At 50.1% G+C, this 16,129-nt stretch overlaps 1 protein-coding gene across 5 annotated transcripts in view; it reads left to right on the top strand.

Moving 5' to 3' along the window:
* LOC117467509 (4-galactosyl-N-acetylglucosaminide 3-alpha-L-fucosyltransferase 9-like) overlaps positions 1 to 16,129 on the top strand; it is a 65,836-nt gene that overhangs the window by 36,804 nt on the left and 12,903 nt on the right. Inside the window, exons 1-6 of one of the 5 annotated variants that reach the window (XR_011645213.1) lie at positions 65 to 335; positions 768 to 920; positions 2,512 to 2,701; positions 3,329 to 3,432; positions 3,530 to 3,749; positions 13,824 to 14,105. The exons of 1 other annotated variant lie outside the window; for it this stretch is intronic. The gene's annotated coding sequence lies outside the window, so the exon portion shown is untranslated. Of the gene's footprint in view, positions 1 to 64; positions 336 to 767; positions 921 to 2,511; positions 2,702 to 3,328; positions 3,433 to 3,529; positions 3,750 to 13,823; positions 14,106 to 16,129 lie in introns of those variants that run through there. 3 more of the 5 variants (XR_011645212.1, XR_011645215.1, XR_011645214.1) reach the window with 3 other exon arrangements.

Genomic DNA, 16,129 nt, shown 5'->3' with positions numbered 1-16,129 from the left:
TCAATGTGGGACGGACTTATCTTGCGTGCACACAACCGGAAGTTGAGGTGAAAAGACCGCCAAATGCATAACTAACTTTCACAGCATAGAAGAAGAAGAAGCTAACTTTCACCTTGTCATTCACTAGATAATATGTCAAACTATCGATATGCCCTTGTGTCCTGGACTCAGGGACCAGACAGAGATGCGGTTAGCATTGTACCACTAACCTGGATTTTCAGACTTTGACCAGACAGATACTTCCAGGTCATATCTTGTTGAATGTCGTATGGCTAACACGAAGAAGCCTGTCAATGGATGGCAAGTTGAGCATGCAGTGGTGCTGCAGTTAGCAGGCAAGTTCAGCTCTTCATTTTAATTTAAACAATGTGCATAGCTTACATTAGAAAACTCCTCCGACAGCATGCTATGAAGGTACAATTAATATTGTTAGCATTTAGCAATGTATAGCCAGCTGTAACGTTAGCGTGTTTTTGTGCACATACCTAACCAGACCTTAACCATAGCATTGTCCCGCCATAAATCATAATTCGTTTTTTAAGAAGAACGTCTAAATACATTAAGATATTAAGGGGAAAAGAAGACGGGTAGCCAGAACGCCTTATTAACTTAACCTTACATACTGGCAGTGCACTGATATTGTTAGCTGACTAAATCATGTTTCAATAATCAATAATGGGACACATTATTAATACAATATGTGAAGTATTCAGTATTTTTGTAATGGCGTTGATGTTTGGCTATTTTTGTTTCCTATATTAATGTAGAAAAAGAGTCTACACTGAAAACTGCAGAGCGGGAACTTTTTAAAGCGGACACGCCGAAAGACCACAAGAGATCCAGGAAACCCAAACGCCTGTTCGGTGATTATGATGAAGAGCAGGATATAATTCCCAGTGGAGACTGTGACATTCCGAAAAGTGTGTGTGTGTGTGTGTGTGTGTGTGTGTGTGTGTGTGTGTGTGTGTGTGTGTGTGTGTGTGTGTGTGTGTGTGTGTGTGTGTGTGTGTGTGTGTGTGTGTGTGTGTGTGTTGTGTGTGTGTGTGTGTGTGTTGTGTGTGTGTGTGTGTGTGTGTGTGTGTGTGTGTGTGTGTGTGTGTGTGTGTGTGTGTGTGTGAGCACTTTGAATTGCCTTGCGTTGAAAAGTGCTCTATAAATAAACTTGCCTTGCCATTAAAAACCTGGAAAAGTCATGGAAATTCAAAATGCTAATTCCAGGCCCTGGAAAAGTTATGGAAAATAATATTTTTCCCCAAGTTTTGGAAAAGTCATGGAAATGTAACTAAAGTTGCATGAAATATAATTTATATTTGATCTAATTGCCGAAATAGTAATACTATAATGATAATAAATACTGTATAGTAATGAAACGTAAAATGGCATTTAACTGATGAGGTATTTTGCTGGTGAGAGATGTTAGTGGCTTTAGCGTGTAGAAGCTAGTAAGCCTACTAGTTGATTTGTTTTAGATAGGCACAACATGTTTCATATGCAGACCTTATTTTCCTGTTCCATGTTAAAATAAACAATGTTCAGTGGTGCCGCTGAGAAAGAGTAATTTTAAAATTAGGTAAAGGTCCTGGAGAAGTCATTGAAAATCATTAGTGAAAAAGTGTATGAACCCTGGTGTGTGTAGACCAGGGGTGGGCAAACGTTTTGCTCGGGGGCTGCTATGATTTTTACATTTGACGGCCGGGCCAGTAGCAGATCGGTGAAAAAAGATTTAGCTATCCACTCCTCATTAAACACACTCGGCACTCAGTTGACTTTTCATTTATTTGGTCCACTCATTGTTACAGATGCAGATTCAAAGGTGAATTATTGTGTCATCGTTTGCGTCATGACGTAACCGTTTACGTGCCTTCTTATGACAACACAGCGTTTTACGTCTCTGGTTTTCTCAGAAAAACAGCTCACAACAATATCAATAGAGGACTGCGTCGGTTAGTTTTTAATCATACGAAGCCAGATTAAATTAAATAACTACTTCTCCAACCTTATACTTTTCTCCAGAGTGCCGTGGTGCATTGTTTGTTAACCTGTTAAGCCTGAGAGGACCCTATTCCGGCTCTGGCGGGTAGTTTTTTCACCAAACTGTCTCAGGGCTTCTTAATATTTAAAAACCTATTAAAGTGTCATACTCACTTAACGGTTAGAAACTCAGCTAACTGAAGAAATGAACCACACCAACAAAGCACAAGTCTCACAAGAAGCATTTAAATGAGCCCTGAGCGAAAAAATGCTAATGCACAGAACTCAAGGTAAAAATACCCTTATTACTTATCGTAACTGCACATACAAGATATCGATTAAAGCTGAGATTCCTCAGATTCTATGGGCATTGGTATCATCACTGAGCGATCAGAATTCGCGACAGGGGAAGCAAACAGACATCACAACTAAAAATAGCTCAAATATACTATATGTTGAGTGTTTATTATAATAATAGGACATTATTTAAAATGATAATAATAGTGTAATACCCTGAACATCTACTTTTTTCCCTTATAGAAAAAGCCCACACTTGCAGCTCAGAGACGGACTGAGGAAGAAATCATTACGGAAGAAAAACAACTTGCCCAAGGAACCCGGAGACCAGGAGAATCTTCAAGTAATGACAAAACCCAAATCCGAGAACTCCAGAGCCAGGTCAAGACTTTGCAGAAGGAAAATAGCAGACTGCGCAACATGCTGGTGAAAGGCAAGTACCTCTTTTAGATGAAAGAGTAATGAGCGACTCCTCATTTTAGACTAAATACATTTATGTTGTAGGAGGAAATAGCTTTGCTGCCAGATGAATCTTGAATTTCACAGCGCAAGATTCAGTCTAGTGATGATTCCCATTCAGCTGCTAGAAAATAAGTGGGCTTGCATATGTCTTGTTTTAATTTATACATTTTTAGACATTTTGAGTGTCTCCTGTGATCATGCTAGTATCCATCATCGGATTTGTCAACATCAAATTAGTTTGAATGAGCCACGAATTACTTAAATCTATAGGTGTAACCTTAAATGTTCAATAGCAACATGCCCATTACATTAGGGGCTGCCAGAAATTCCATATCCAAGAAAATGTCCTTCTAGTTTGGCAAGCTTGCTGCTTTGTGTTAAGCCTTCCTTCCCAGAATGTTATGAATGGGAAATGGTGTAAGCCTGTATCTCACAATGTGAAAATCTGCAAGATTAATCTGGTTTGTGAGGCTAAGGAATAATATACAAAGCTACAAACATTAACGCCCATCTTCCTTTTTCTCAATATATAGCCACCGTGGTTGCCACCTGTATCATTTTGTAGCACATTCATTTTTTTGTTCCAATTATTTTCCAGAAATTCCAACTTTGCTAGGGGAGATGACGAAGTGTCTCTCAAATAATCCTACCAAAGTCTCTGAGTGTGAAGGTGAAACTGTGACACCTTGCAAACCTTCAGAAGTAAGTATTTGTGCAATTGGTACGTTTTGAGGAGAAATAAAATAAAACACTAAGTAGCATTTTCTGTTGCTTTTTTGGTTTGTTTTTTGCAATTAAGGTGACACTGGGCAATGATGGTGAAACCACTGTCTCAGCTCATTGTTGGGAGACTGCCAAAGCACAAAGTACAGCCAATGGGATGGCACGAACGCTGCTGATGGGCATCTTCAGTGTTGATGTTCTCCTGAAGTCCAACCTAACCGGAGGGTTGAACAAGGTCGATCCTACAGCAGAACGACGACAGGCTCTTGACGGGAAGAAACTGGAAGCTTTGCTTGGTAAGATATCGATAGTTACGGCTGTAACTACGGTTCTATGAGTCCCGGATGACCGCCAGAGGCGGTGCTTTAGCACTGGATATGTCCATCGCGCGCATGCGCAGCTCGAGTACCAATAACAACAAAGTCACCTGTGACCCACGTGACACCGGCTACATCAGCCGGTGTCGACAGAGGATCTGTTCCCAGAATCTTCTCGCGAGCACACAAGAATTCTGAGTGACAGGAAACTCTGGCGGTCATCCGGGACTCATAGACCGTAGTTACAGCCGTAACTATCGTTCTATTTCGTCCCTACTGACCGCCAGAGGCGGTGCTTTAGCACTGGATGACCTATACCAACCATGTCATGAAGAATCCAAGCACTTACTCACCTAGTTGGAAGCAGCGGAGCTTGGCCACAAGACCACCCCCAGGGGGTGAGGAGTGGCGACATTGACCCGGTAGAACCTGGAGAATGTGCCAGAAGACGCCCATGACGCCGCGGCGCAGATGGTCTCCAGGGGCACCCCTCTTAGGGCAGCCCACGATGTTGAGACGCCTCTTGTAGAGTGGCATCTGGCCCCTGATGGCGGGGGGCGGCCACTGGCCCCATAGGCACATGTGATGGTATCCACCACCCAGTGGGACAGCCGCTGTTTCGAGAGAGCACGACCCTTCCTAGTGCCGCCATGGCAAACGAAGAGCTGCTCTGACTGTCGTATACAGGCCGTAGCATCAATATACGCCCTCAGGGCACGCACAGGGCACAGCAACTCAGGTGTGCCGTTCTCCTGTGGAATGTTAAAGCGTGCCAGCTGGATAGGCCGATTGGAGTGGGCTAGTGGAAGCACCTTGGGCAAGAACTCCACATTCGGCCAGAGGGTGACACCCGAGCCATCGGAGTTCCACCTCAGGCATGTACTGCTTACGGAGAGGGCATGAAGCTCTCCGACTCGCTTCCCTGAGGTTATGGCAAGCAGAAATGCTGCCTTCAGGGACAGCCATTTAAGCCCGACCTGGGCCAGGGGTTCGAAGGGAGGAGATGATAGGGCATCCAACACTAGGGGCAGGTCCCAAGCCGGGGTGCTAGGGGGGCGCTGCCGTAGAGCCCCTCTTAGAAAGAGGGACACCAACCTGTGGCGCCCCACTGTGGCGCCCTCGACTCCGACATGTCGGGCAGAGATAGCAGCCATATACACCTTCAAAGTGGAGTGAGAACGTCCACTATCCAGAAGGGACTGCAGAAACTCTAAAATGGTGGCCACGGAGCAATGTCCCGGATTCTCAGCCTTACTCACACACCAGTGGGAGAAGAGCCTCCATTTGCACTCATACTGTGCCCGAGTGGATGGAGCTCTGGCATTCAGGATAGTTTCCCTGACAGATGCCGTGACACCACTCAACAGTGGGTTGGGCCCTGCAGAGGCCAAACCCAGAGCTGAAGGCGGCGAGGGTCGGGGAGCCAGATCTGACCCTTGAGCTGTGACAGAAGGTCCTTCCTGTCGGGGAGACGCCACGGTGGGCTGCAGCAGAGACTGCGTAGCAGTGGGAACCAGACTCTCCCCGGCCAGCGGGGGGCAACTAGAAGGAGCCTGTGCCCCTGAGTAAGGACCCTCTGAAGCGTCTGAAGTATCAGAGGCAACGGCGGGAAGGCATACAGGAGAGTGTCCGGCCAGTCGTGCGCCAGGGCATCCTGACCCAATGGGCTGGTCACCTCCGTCCAGGAGAACCAGAGGGGGCAGTGCCTCGACTCTTCCGAGGAAAAGAGGTCCACCTCGGCCCTGCCGAAGAGGCTCCAAATTATCTCCACCACCTCCGGGTGAAGCCTCCACTCCCCCGGTGGAGGCTTGCGCCGTGAGAGGAAATCTGCGACCTGATTCAGGTCCCCTGGCAGAAAAACTGCCCGCAGACTGGTGAGGCGGGGGAGCGCCCAAGGCAAGAGGCTCTGCGAAACGCGGAGCAGCTGTGCGGACCTGGCGCCCCCCTGGTGGTTGATTTGGGCAACTGCGGACATGTTGTCCGAACGAACGAGCACATGCCTGCCTGCCAGTTGGGGTAAAAAGTGCATGAGTGCGAGCAACACCGCCCGAAGCTCCAGCACATTGATATGGCGTGCACCTTCCTGGGCAGACCACTGACCCTGCACGGTCCTGCCCTGCCACACCGCACCCCACCCCGAGAGACACGCATCCACAGTGACAGTCTCCCGGCGGGATGGGATGGTGCCCATGGGCACACCCCTCAGGAGATAGGCCCTGTCCCTCCAGCGGGACATAGAGTGGAGGCACCGCTGAGACACCCTGACTCTCTTGTGCCTGTGCCGCTTGGCGTCCAAGTGACAGCTGTTCAGCCACATCTGCATGGGGCGCAGTGACAACAGGCCCAAGGGCACAACGGCTGAGGCAGCTGTCAGTCTGCCTAAGAGCCGGAGGAACTGTATGTAAGGCACCCTCTTGCCCAGCCTGAAGATGCGAAGATGGTGGGAAATGTCGTCCACACGACGAGGTGTCAAGTAGGCCCTCATGGTGACCGAATCTAGGACCATCCCCAGATAAGTGACCTGCTGGGAAGGGTCCAGGCAACTCTTCCCGGTGTTCACTGTCAGGCCCAACCGGGCAACGTGGGATGAGAGGCGCGCCGTATCCTGGGCCCCTTGGGCCCGGGACGGCGCGCAAACCAGCCAGTCGTCCAGGTATGGCAGGACCTTCATGCCCTGTGCCTGCAGGGGAGCGAGCGCTGCCGCAACAACCCTGGTGAACACCCTTGGGGAGAGGGAGAGACCAAAGGGAAGCACCCGGAACTGATAATGTCGGCCCTGAAAGGCGAACCTCCCTCAAGTCCACGGTTGTGAACCACTCCCCCTGTGTGACAACACGAAGGGTGTCTGCTGTGGTTAGCATATGGAAGGGTAGTACCCTCAGGAATCTGTTGATTCCTCTGAGGTCCAGAACTGGACGGAATCCGCCAACTTTCTTGCTCACAAGAAAGTACGCCGAGTAGAACCCCCCGCCCTGACGCAGGGGGTCCACTGGCTCGATTGCGCCTTTGGCCAAGAGGACGGACAACTCTTGGGCTAGCGCTAAGGCCTTCGCCGGGTCCTTGACAACTGTCATTCTGACCCGGCCGAAGGCTAGGGGCCGGCGTCGGAACTGCAACTCGTAGCCCTGGGTTAGTGTGGAAACCACCCAGGGGTCGGAAATACAGGCAGCCCAGTAGCTGAGCTGCTGCTGGGAAAAACAGCCGACGACCGGCCCCGGGACTTCAGGGCCTAGCCCCCCGGCCCCTGGAGCCCCTTGGGGGGCGCCGGTAAGGCTCTGAAGGGCGAGGCCGCCTGGAAGCCAGGCGACCTGGGGCACGAAAGTCATTGGCTGGTTGCGTGGGCCGCTGGGAACTCTGCCGACCACCCCAGTAAGCCGGTGGCTGAGCGCGGCTGCTAGAGCGGCCCCTGGGCCTGCCGGGAGTGGCCGCGGGACTGCGAAGACCCGAGAGCTGCTGCCTGGTCTGCCTCGCTTGGGCAGCACGCTCCAGTGTCTCCAGGGCAGCTGACCCAAACAGCTCGACTGGCACGCTACGGAGGACCCTCCTACATGTCTCCGTTAGTGGTGACTGGGCCAGCCAAACCTGGCGACGAGTCTGTACCAGAAAAGACATAACTCGTCCCAATTCCCTAGTCATTAGGGCAAAGGCCTGCAGTGATGCATCACTGAGGCCCAGCAAAGAAGGCTCGGCCAGCATTAGATGGGAGAGGGAGTTCCCGATACGACCCATGCGTCGTAGGCCCATCCGTGACCCTGCACTGAGGCTGAGGGCACCTGACCTCAGGCCTTAAAGCCTCGTCAGGAGCCAGAATCAGGGAGGCGATGGCAGGCTCAATGGGTGGCATGCCACCCAGCCCCACCCTCGCCGGGTCCTGCATGGCAGCCAAGGTCCGGGCATCGGAGCCAGTGCGGCAAAAGGCCCTGGTGTCCCTCCAGCATGCCTGGAGCTCCCTCAGGTACTCCTCTGAAGGAGGAACGGTGAGGGGGACAGGGGCTGGGTTACGCCTGAAGAAGGCACTAGCCGGAGCCAAGTTGGCCTGCGGAACCGGAATCTGCAGGTGCGCCAAGGCCGTACGAATGATGGCCGCCATGGAGCCGTCCTCCCCGTCCTGCAGAGACCCCTGAGCAGAGGAGAGGGAAAACTCCTCGAGCGGGACCTCGTCCTCCGTCTCTTCATTGAAGAGGTTAGCCGAAGCCGCTAGCGACAAGGCATCCTCATACAGAGGGGCGGCAACCGAAGGAGGGGCAGCAACCGAAGGAGAGGCAGCAACCGAAGGAGGGGCAGGCGGCCCGCTAGCAGCCCCTATACCGGGCCCTGGCTGAAGGGCCACGAGGAGCGACTTCATCGTGTCCATGTCGGTAGCTAGCTGATCCACTTTAGAGGACAGCCTGTTCCTAGTCCTCTTATTGGGGGGTGCACCCATGGCCATCGCTCCCTCAAGTCGCCAGGGACGGTCGAACTGATCTGGGGAAGGATGTGACCAAGAGAGGTGTCCGTTGGCTGCCGCCAGACGTTCCACCTCAGTGATTCTAGCCACTCTGAGTGCCCAGGGCATGCAGCTACAGTTCATGCAGGCCCCTACCGTGAGAGCTTCCCTTAGATGGTCGAGGCCGAGGCAAGAGGGGCAACGGTCGTGGCCGTCCTCGGGCTCGAGAGAAGCCATACAGGCGCTACATGAATGAGCCATTCTGTAGGTAGCCAGATGCAGAGAAGCCGGGAGCGGGTGCGGGAACACAGCCTTCACCAGCTACCTGCCCTTCACTGGCTGAGCTCGAGGCGAGTGCCAGATGCAGCGTAACCGGGAGCGGGTGCGGGAACACAGCCTTCACTGGTTAATTTACAGACGAATGCCGGATGCAGCGGAACCGGGAGCGGGTGCGGGAACACAGCCTTCACCAGCTACCTGCTTAACAGAAAACACAAGGCAGTTTAGCGTCTACCAGGAGCGGGGGCGAGAACACTGCCTTCACTGGTTAATTTACAGAAAAATGCCAGATGCAGCGTAACCGGGAGCGGGTGCGGGAACACAGCCTTCACCAGCTACCTGCTTAACAGAAAACACAAGGCAGTTTAGCGTCTACCAGGAGCGGGGGCGAGAACACTGCCTTCACTGGTTAATTTACAGACGAATGCCCGACGCAGCGTAACCGGGAGCGGGTGCGGGAACACAGCCTTCACCAGCTACCTGCTTAACAGAAAAAACCAGGCCGTTTAGCGCCTACCAGGAGCGGGGGCGAAAACACTGCCTTCACTGGTTAAACTGAAGACGAACGCCAGATGCAGCGTAACCGGAAGCGGGTGTGGGAACACAGCCTTCACCAGCTACCTGTTTAACGGGATAAACACGGCAACTTTAGCGTTAAATCAAAGGCGAATGCCAGCTGTAGCTAAAGAAAAGGAACGGCACGGGAAACTCCGGTGCTTAACCCGGCGTCAGCCGAGTGGCTGCAGCCGCTACTGCTAACTAGCCAGTACAGCTCAATGCCAATGAAGTTTAGCTCAATGCTAATGAAGTTTAGCTCAATGCTAATGAGGTTTAGCTCAATGCTAATGAAGTTTGGCCCAACGCCGCGGCCAAAACAGTACAAAAGCACAGCAATACTCCTGGGAGAGGGAGCGAAAACACCTCCGTCACCAAAAGACTCAGCAAACAGACAGAAATCAGGACAACTAGGCTGGGAGAGGGAGTAGAAACACTGCCATCGCCAACCAAGCCGACACCAACCTGTCCGAACGAAGTCTCTGCGCAGCCAGCCGCAGCTCCTGGAGGACGGGTAATCCCGCGGCCCCGACTGGATGAGTCGCGAAGCTACACGCAGCCAGCTGTTTGCAGAGAATCCTTAACAAATGTTCCGAACGAACGCTGTAGGCTACAAAAAATGTAGCCAAGGTACTCTCGCACAGCGAGAAGATGAAAAGGAACAGATCCTCTGTCGACACCGGCTGATGTAGCCGGTGTCACGTGGGTCACAGGTGACTTTGTTGTTATTGGTACTCGAGCTGCGAATGCGCGCGATGGACATATCCAGTGCTAAAGCACCGCCTCTGGCGGTCAGTAGGGACGAAATAGAACCAATGTTATCAGAGCTGGTGGCAGGGTTTCCAGTTTGTCTGTTTATTCATTTATTTTTTTGGATAGTTATTCTTAATGTTAAAAAACCTCCAAACCAAATCAGTGAAATATTACAGGCTATAGTTACAAACCAATTTTTTTAGAGTTTTAGGAGGCAGTGACCATCAATGTCATATGCAGGTTATGGAATTGGCCAAGAACATGGGGTTAACTGAATCATTATTAGTACATTATTAGTTTCCAGTTTAGTTTTTATTTATCAGGGTTTCCTGACTTCATGATGTTTCCTGAAGCAGCAATCAAAGGCCAAATTGTTAAATTTAACATCTCGCAATCGGTTGGGCAAATCGCCAGGAAATATGGTTAGCACATTAATGCACCCCAAAGAATGAACCATGCCAACTTGGGGACATCAAGACCTTATAGTAGCGCCACACTCAGACGTACAAGGCCTATTCTTCCACTATTTGCTTTCCCACATTATTCACCAAGCCAGCCCATCCATCCATCCATCCATCCATCTTCTCCCGCTTATCCGTGGTCGGGTCGCGGGGGTAGCAGTTCCAGCAGAGAGCCCCAAACTTTCTTTTCCCTGGCGACATCAACCAGCTCTGACTGGGGGATCCCAAGGCGCTCCCAGGCCAGCGAAGAGATATAATCCCTCCACCTGGTCCTAGGTCTACCCCTTGGTCTCTTCCCAGCTGGACGTGCCTGGAACACCTCCCTAGGGAGGCGCCCAGGTGGCATCCTAACTAGGTGCCCGAACCACCTCAACTGGCTTCTTTCGACGCGAAGGAGGAGCGGCTCAACTCCGAGTCCCTCCCTGATGACCGAACTTCTCACCTTATCTCTAAGGGAGACACCAGCCACCCGGCGGAGGAAACCCATCTCGGCCGCTTGTATCCGCGATCTCGTTCTTTCGGTCATGACCCATCCTTCATGACCATAGGTGAGGGTAGGAACGAAAATGGCCCGGTAGACAGAGAGCTTTGCCTTCTGACTCAGCTCCCTTTTCGTCACAACGGTGCGGTAAAGCGACTGCAATACCGCTCCCGCTGCTCCGATTCTCCGGCCCATCTCACGCTCCATTGTTCCCTCACTCGAGAACAAGACCCCGAGATACTTGAACTCCTTCACTTGGGGTAAGGACTCATTCCCTACTTGGAGTGGACAGTCCATCGGTTTCCTGCTGAGAACCATGGCCTCAGATTTGGAGGTGCTGATCCTCATCCCAGCCGCTTCACACTCGGTTGCGAACCGATCCAGTGAGTGCTGAAGGTCGCAGACCGATGAAGCCATCAGAACCACATCATCTGCAAAAAGCAGTGGTGCAATCCTTACTCCACCGAACTGCAGACCCCCCCCCCCACGACTACGCCTCGAAATCCGATCCATGTATATTACAAACAGGATTGGTGACAAAGCGCAGCCCTGGCGGAGGCCAACCCTCACCGGAAATGGGTCCGACTTACTGCCGAGGACCCGGACACAGCTCTCGCTTTGGGAGTACAGAGATTGGATGGCCCTGAGTAGAGACCCCCTCACCCCATACTCCCGCAGCACCTCCCACAGTAACTCCCTGGGAACCCGGTCATACGCCTTCTCCAAGTCTACAAAACACATGTAGACCGGATAAGCGTACTCCCAGGCCCCCTCCAGGATCCTTGCGAGAGTAAAAAGCTGATCCGTCGTTCCACGACCAGGACGGAATCCGCATTGTTCCTCCTCAATCTGAGGTTCGACAATCGGCCTGACCCTCCTTTCAAGTACCTTGGAGTAAACTTTCCCGGGGAGGCTGAGTAGTGTGATGCCTCTGTAATTGGCACACACCCTCTGATCCCCCTTTTTGAAAAGGGGGACCACCACCCCGGTCTGCCACTCCTTCGGCACTGTTTCCGACTTCCACGCAACGTTGATGAGACGTGTCAACCATGACAGTCCCTCAACACCCAGAGCCTTCAGCATTTCCGGGCGGATCTCATCCACCCCCGGGGCTTTGCCACTGTGGAGTTGTTTAACGACCTCAGTGACCTCCCACCGGGAGATTGGTGTTGATCCCCCGTCATACTCCAGCTCTGCCTCTAACATAGAGGGCGGAGTTGTCGGGTTCAGGAGTTCCTCAAAGTGTTCCTTCCAACGCCCCAACACTCCATCAGTTGAGGTCAACAACGTCCCATCCTTACTGTACACAGCTTGGATGGTTCCCTGCTTCCCCCTCCTGAGGTGTCGGACAGTTTTCCAGAACAACTTTGGTGCCGCCCGAAAGTCCTTCTCCATGTCTTCTCCGAACTTCTCCCACACCCGCTGCTTTGCCTCGGCCACGGATGAGGCTGCTGCCCTTCGGGCCTGTCGGTACCTTGCAACTGCCTCGGGAGTCCCCCGGGATAACAAATCCCTGAAGGCCTCCTTCTTCAGTCGGACGGCTTCCCTGACCACCGGTGTCCACCAGGAGGTTCGAGGGTTACCGCCCCTTGAGGCACCTAGGACCTTGAGACCACAGCTCCCCACCGCGGCTTCGGCAATAGAGGCTTTGAACACCGACCACTCTGGTTCAATGTCCCCAACCTCCACAGGAATGCCCGAAAAGCTCCGCCGGAGGTGTGAGTTGAAGGCCTCCTGAACTTGGGCCTCCTCCAGACGTTCCCAGTTCACCCGAACTACACGTTTGGGCTTACCAGGTCTATCCAGAGGCTTCCCCCGCCACTCGACCCAACTCACCACCAGATGGTGATCAGTTGACAACTCCGCCCCTCTCTTTACCCGAGTGTCCAAAACATACGGCCTCAGGTCCGATGATACGATAACGAAATCGATCATGGACCTTCTGCCTAGGGTGCTCTGGTACCACGTACACTTATGAGCATCCTTATGTTCGAACATGGTGTTTGTTATGGCCAATCCATGACTAGCACAGAAGTCCAGTAACAAACCACCACTCCGGTTCAGATCAGGGGGGCCGTTCCTCCCAATCACGCCCCTCCAAGTGTCTCCATCATTGCCCACATGTGCGTTGAAGTCTCCCAGCAAGACTAAGGAGTCCCCTTCAGGAGCCCCATACAGGACTCTTTCCAGGGTCTCCAAGAAGGCCGAATACTCTGAACTGCTGTTGGGTGCATAAGCACACACAACAGTCAGAGTTTTCCCCCCCATAACCCGCAGGCGTAGGGAGGCGACCCTCTCGTCCACTGGGGTAAACTCCAACAACGAAGCACCTAACCGGGGACTTGTGAGTATCCCCACACCCGCCCGGCGCCTCACACCTTGAGCAACTCCGGAGAAGAATAGAGTCCAACCCCTATCCAGAAGTAAGGTTCCAGAGCCGACGCTGTGCGTAGAGGTGAGCCCAACCAGATCCAACTGGTACCGCTCCACCTCCCGCACAAGCTCCGGCTCCTTCCCCCCCAGAGAGGTGACGTTCCACGTCCCCAAAGCCAGCTTCTGCCGCCCGGGTCTGGTCCGTCGAGACCCTCCGCTTTCACTGCCACCCTTCTGGCAGCGCACCCGACCCCATCGATGTTTCCCGTAGGTGGTGGGCCCGCGGGACGGAGAAGCGGAGGTGTTGCCCACGTTGCCTTTTCGGGCTGGGCCCGGCCGGGCTCCGTGGCAAGCCCGGCCACCAGACGCTCGCCGACGAGTCCTCCTTCTGGGCCTGGCTCCAGAAGGGGACCCCGGGCTTCCTCCGGGCCGGGTATCCTCACTTCTTGTTGTTTCTTTCATGAGGTCTTTTGAACCAATCTTAGTCTGGCCCCTTGCCTGAGACCAATTTGCCATGGGAGACCCTACCAGGAACACAAGGTTCCAGACAACACAGCCCCCAGGTTCATCAGGGCACACAAACCTCTCTACCACGGTAAGGTGCTGGTTCTTCAGAGAGGCCAAGCCAAGCCAGCCCATGCTTTAATATAGATATTATGGATATTGTTATAATTCCTGCTGTCTTTTGTGAACGTCTAATTATTTGTAATTATTCTGTTCCACAGATGCTGTAAAAAACCGCTTTCCAGGGATCAAGACATCAGACCTTAGAAAGTCAATTAACACGAGAATCTGTGTGTTACGGCACCAGGTGAAGCGAAAGAACAAGATGGACAATTCAATTAAACAAGACTGTTCTTTTGGCCCTGTTCCGGACCTTGTTTTGTGTTGTTTTTTGAGTGTTCAGCTCATGTTTTAAGTACAACAAAACAAGATTGTTAAATAACAGACTGCTTTTTTTCGGTATTATGACGTGAAATGTATTTGTATTAACTGTTACACATTGATATAAAAAAAAATAAAGATTTTTTTATCAGAACATACATTTCTCATCATTGTGAACATATCACTCTTGTTCGGAATATATGGTATGTACATGTTTTTTTATAAATCTGAATATATATATATATATATATATAGTGCATACATGTCCCCATATGAATCTGAATATATATAAATAGTACATACATGTCCCCATATAAATCTGAATATATATGACATACATGTCCCCATATAAATCTGAATATATGGTACATATATGTTCCCATATAAATCTGAATATATATGACATACATGTCCCCATATAATTCTAAATATATATGACATATATGTCCCCATATAAATGTTAATATATAGTAAATGTATGTTCACATATATACACAACCAATATATTATATATATTTCCATATATATATGGAAAGCGGCAATTACTGATATATTATCCCATATATTGTAATATATTAACGCAATATATTATTCTATATATCTTCAATATATTTTGTAGATATGAATAAATATGATTTTCATGTTGATTATTAATCAGTATCAGTTGATGTAGCCACAGCAAGATTTCCGTTATTAAATCTTTTCAATTAACCAGTAAATCAGAAAACAAAATAATGCAATATATCGACAGTTAATATATGGGGAAATATATTTTCTTTGCGTAAGAGCTGCTTTATGAAGAATAGGACGTGTATTGTAAACCTGAATATATACACTATATTTAAAGTAATTCAGCCACTTCAGGGGACCATGGGACTCACATCAGTTAGCATCAGAAGTAAAAAGGCAAAAGTGTTTAAAACTACCATTTACCAAAGTATTTTACTTAGAAAAGCTGCAGTGTGACCCACATACTTTAAGAGTCATGTTTACAGAGTCAATGTTACCCAACACAAGATCAAAGGTTCCTGTTGAGCTACACCTCCCTTTTTTGTCCTATCTGCCAAATATTCAAAAATAACCCAATAACCGACATAGATTTATTGTTTTATTCCGTGATGGTGAAACTTTAGAAGATCCAATACTGGACCAATACGTAGATTATATTTCCCACTCATGGACTTAGGCATCCATAGCCGTTGGAGCATGTTTCAAATGGGGGGTACTGTGGGGATGACACCAGGGCTGGTTCTGACCAATTTGCTTCCCCATAGGCAATATTTTAGCTGGCAATGAACAACCTCTACAAAAGACCAATACACTACAAAAGAGAAATGTATTGACAGGGTGGAGTGTCCAATACTGTCAGTCTCAGGAAGAAAGGCTTTTTAATGCTTCAAAAAAACATTGAAAAACATGCATTATTGTACTCAGGAGGGGACATTGACAGAGGATTACATAGTAAAAGTACTTCATAGTACTTGTGGGAGTAGTTTCACTAGTACTGAGTCCAACAGTGTGAAACTCACAAATAACTAATGGCAAACATATTTTTTTCCCTCATCAAACTTAACAGAAGTGGCTTGATTTTGTTCTCAGAAGGGGACATTGACAGAGGATTTTTTTTTTTAAACAACACACTCAAAGTACTTCATTGTATTGTGGTAGTAGGTGTAAGACTACTGAGTCAAGCAGTATCAATATCATTAAGAACTAATGGTAAAATTGTCTTTTTATCATTCATCAAAGATACAGAAAACGTCGGGTTACGTAGTGTAACCCTTATTATATTAGCACAGCGGAGCCCTCTACTGGACTCTATGGGTACTCTCTTACCCCGCAAGCATTCTCCCACTGAGACTTCTATAGACGTAGCCGGCCCTGGGCGGGCCTACCTGAATGCGCGAGCATCACACCGTATAAAAGGAGGCCTCGCCTTCTGACTATCATCCTACACTTCTCTGTATACGATGTATACGATGTATACGATCTATACGATGTATACGCGCACTGTCGTCCAACAATATTCCACCCTACTGCCCCTGACCGGCTATTATGGTCAGCAGCTGCTGCCCCACCTTCTCCTTTAACCCAGTTGTAACCAAGGAGAAATCTGGGCTGTGGCTGACAGAGCACACCCTGCTGC

Source organism: Pseudochaenichthys georgianus, chromosome 22 (genome assembly GCF_902827115.2).
Source record: "Pseudochaenichthys georgianus chromosome 22, fPseGeo1.2, whole genome shotgun sequence".
In the NCBI taxonomy this organism is placed as follows: domain Eukaryota; kingdom Metazoa; phylum Chordata; class Actinopteri; order Perciformes; family Channichthyidae; genus Pseudochaenichthys; species Pseudochaenichthys georgianus.
This window is presented reverse-complemented; position numbering and strand designations above follow the sequence as displayed.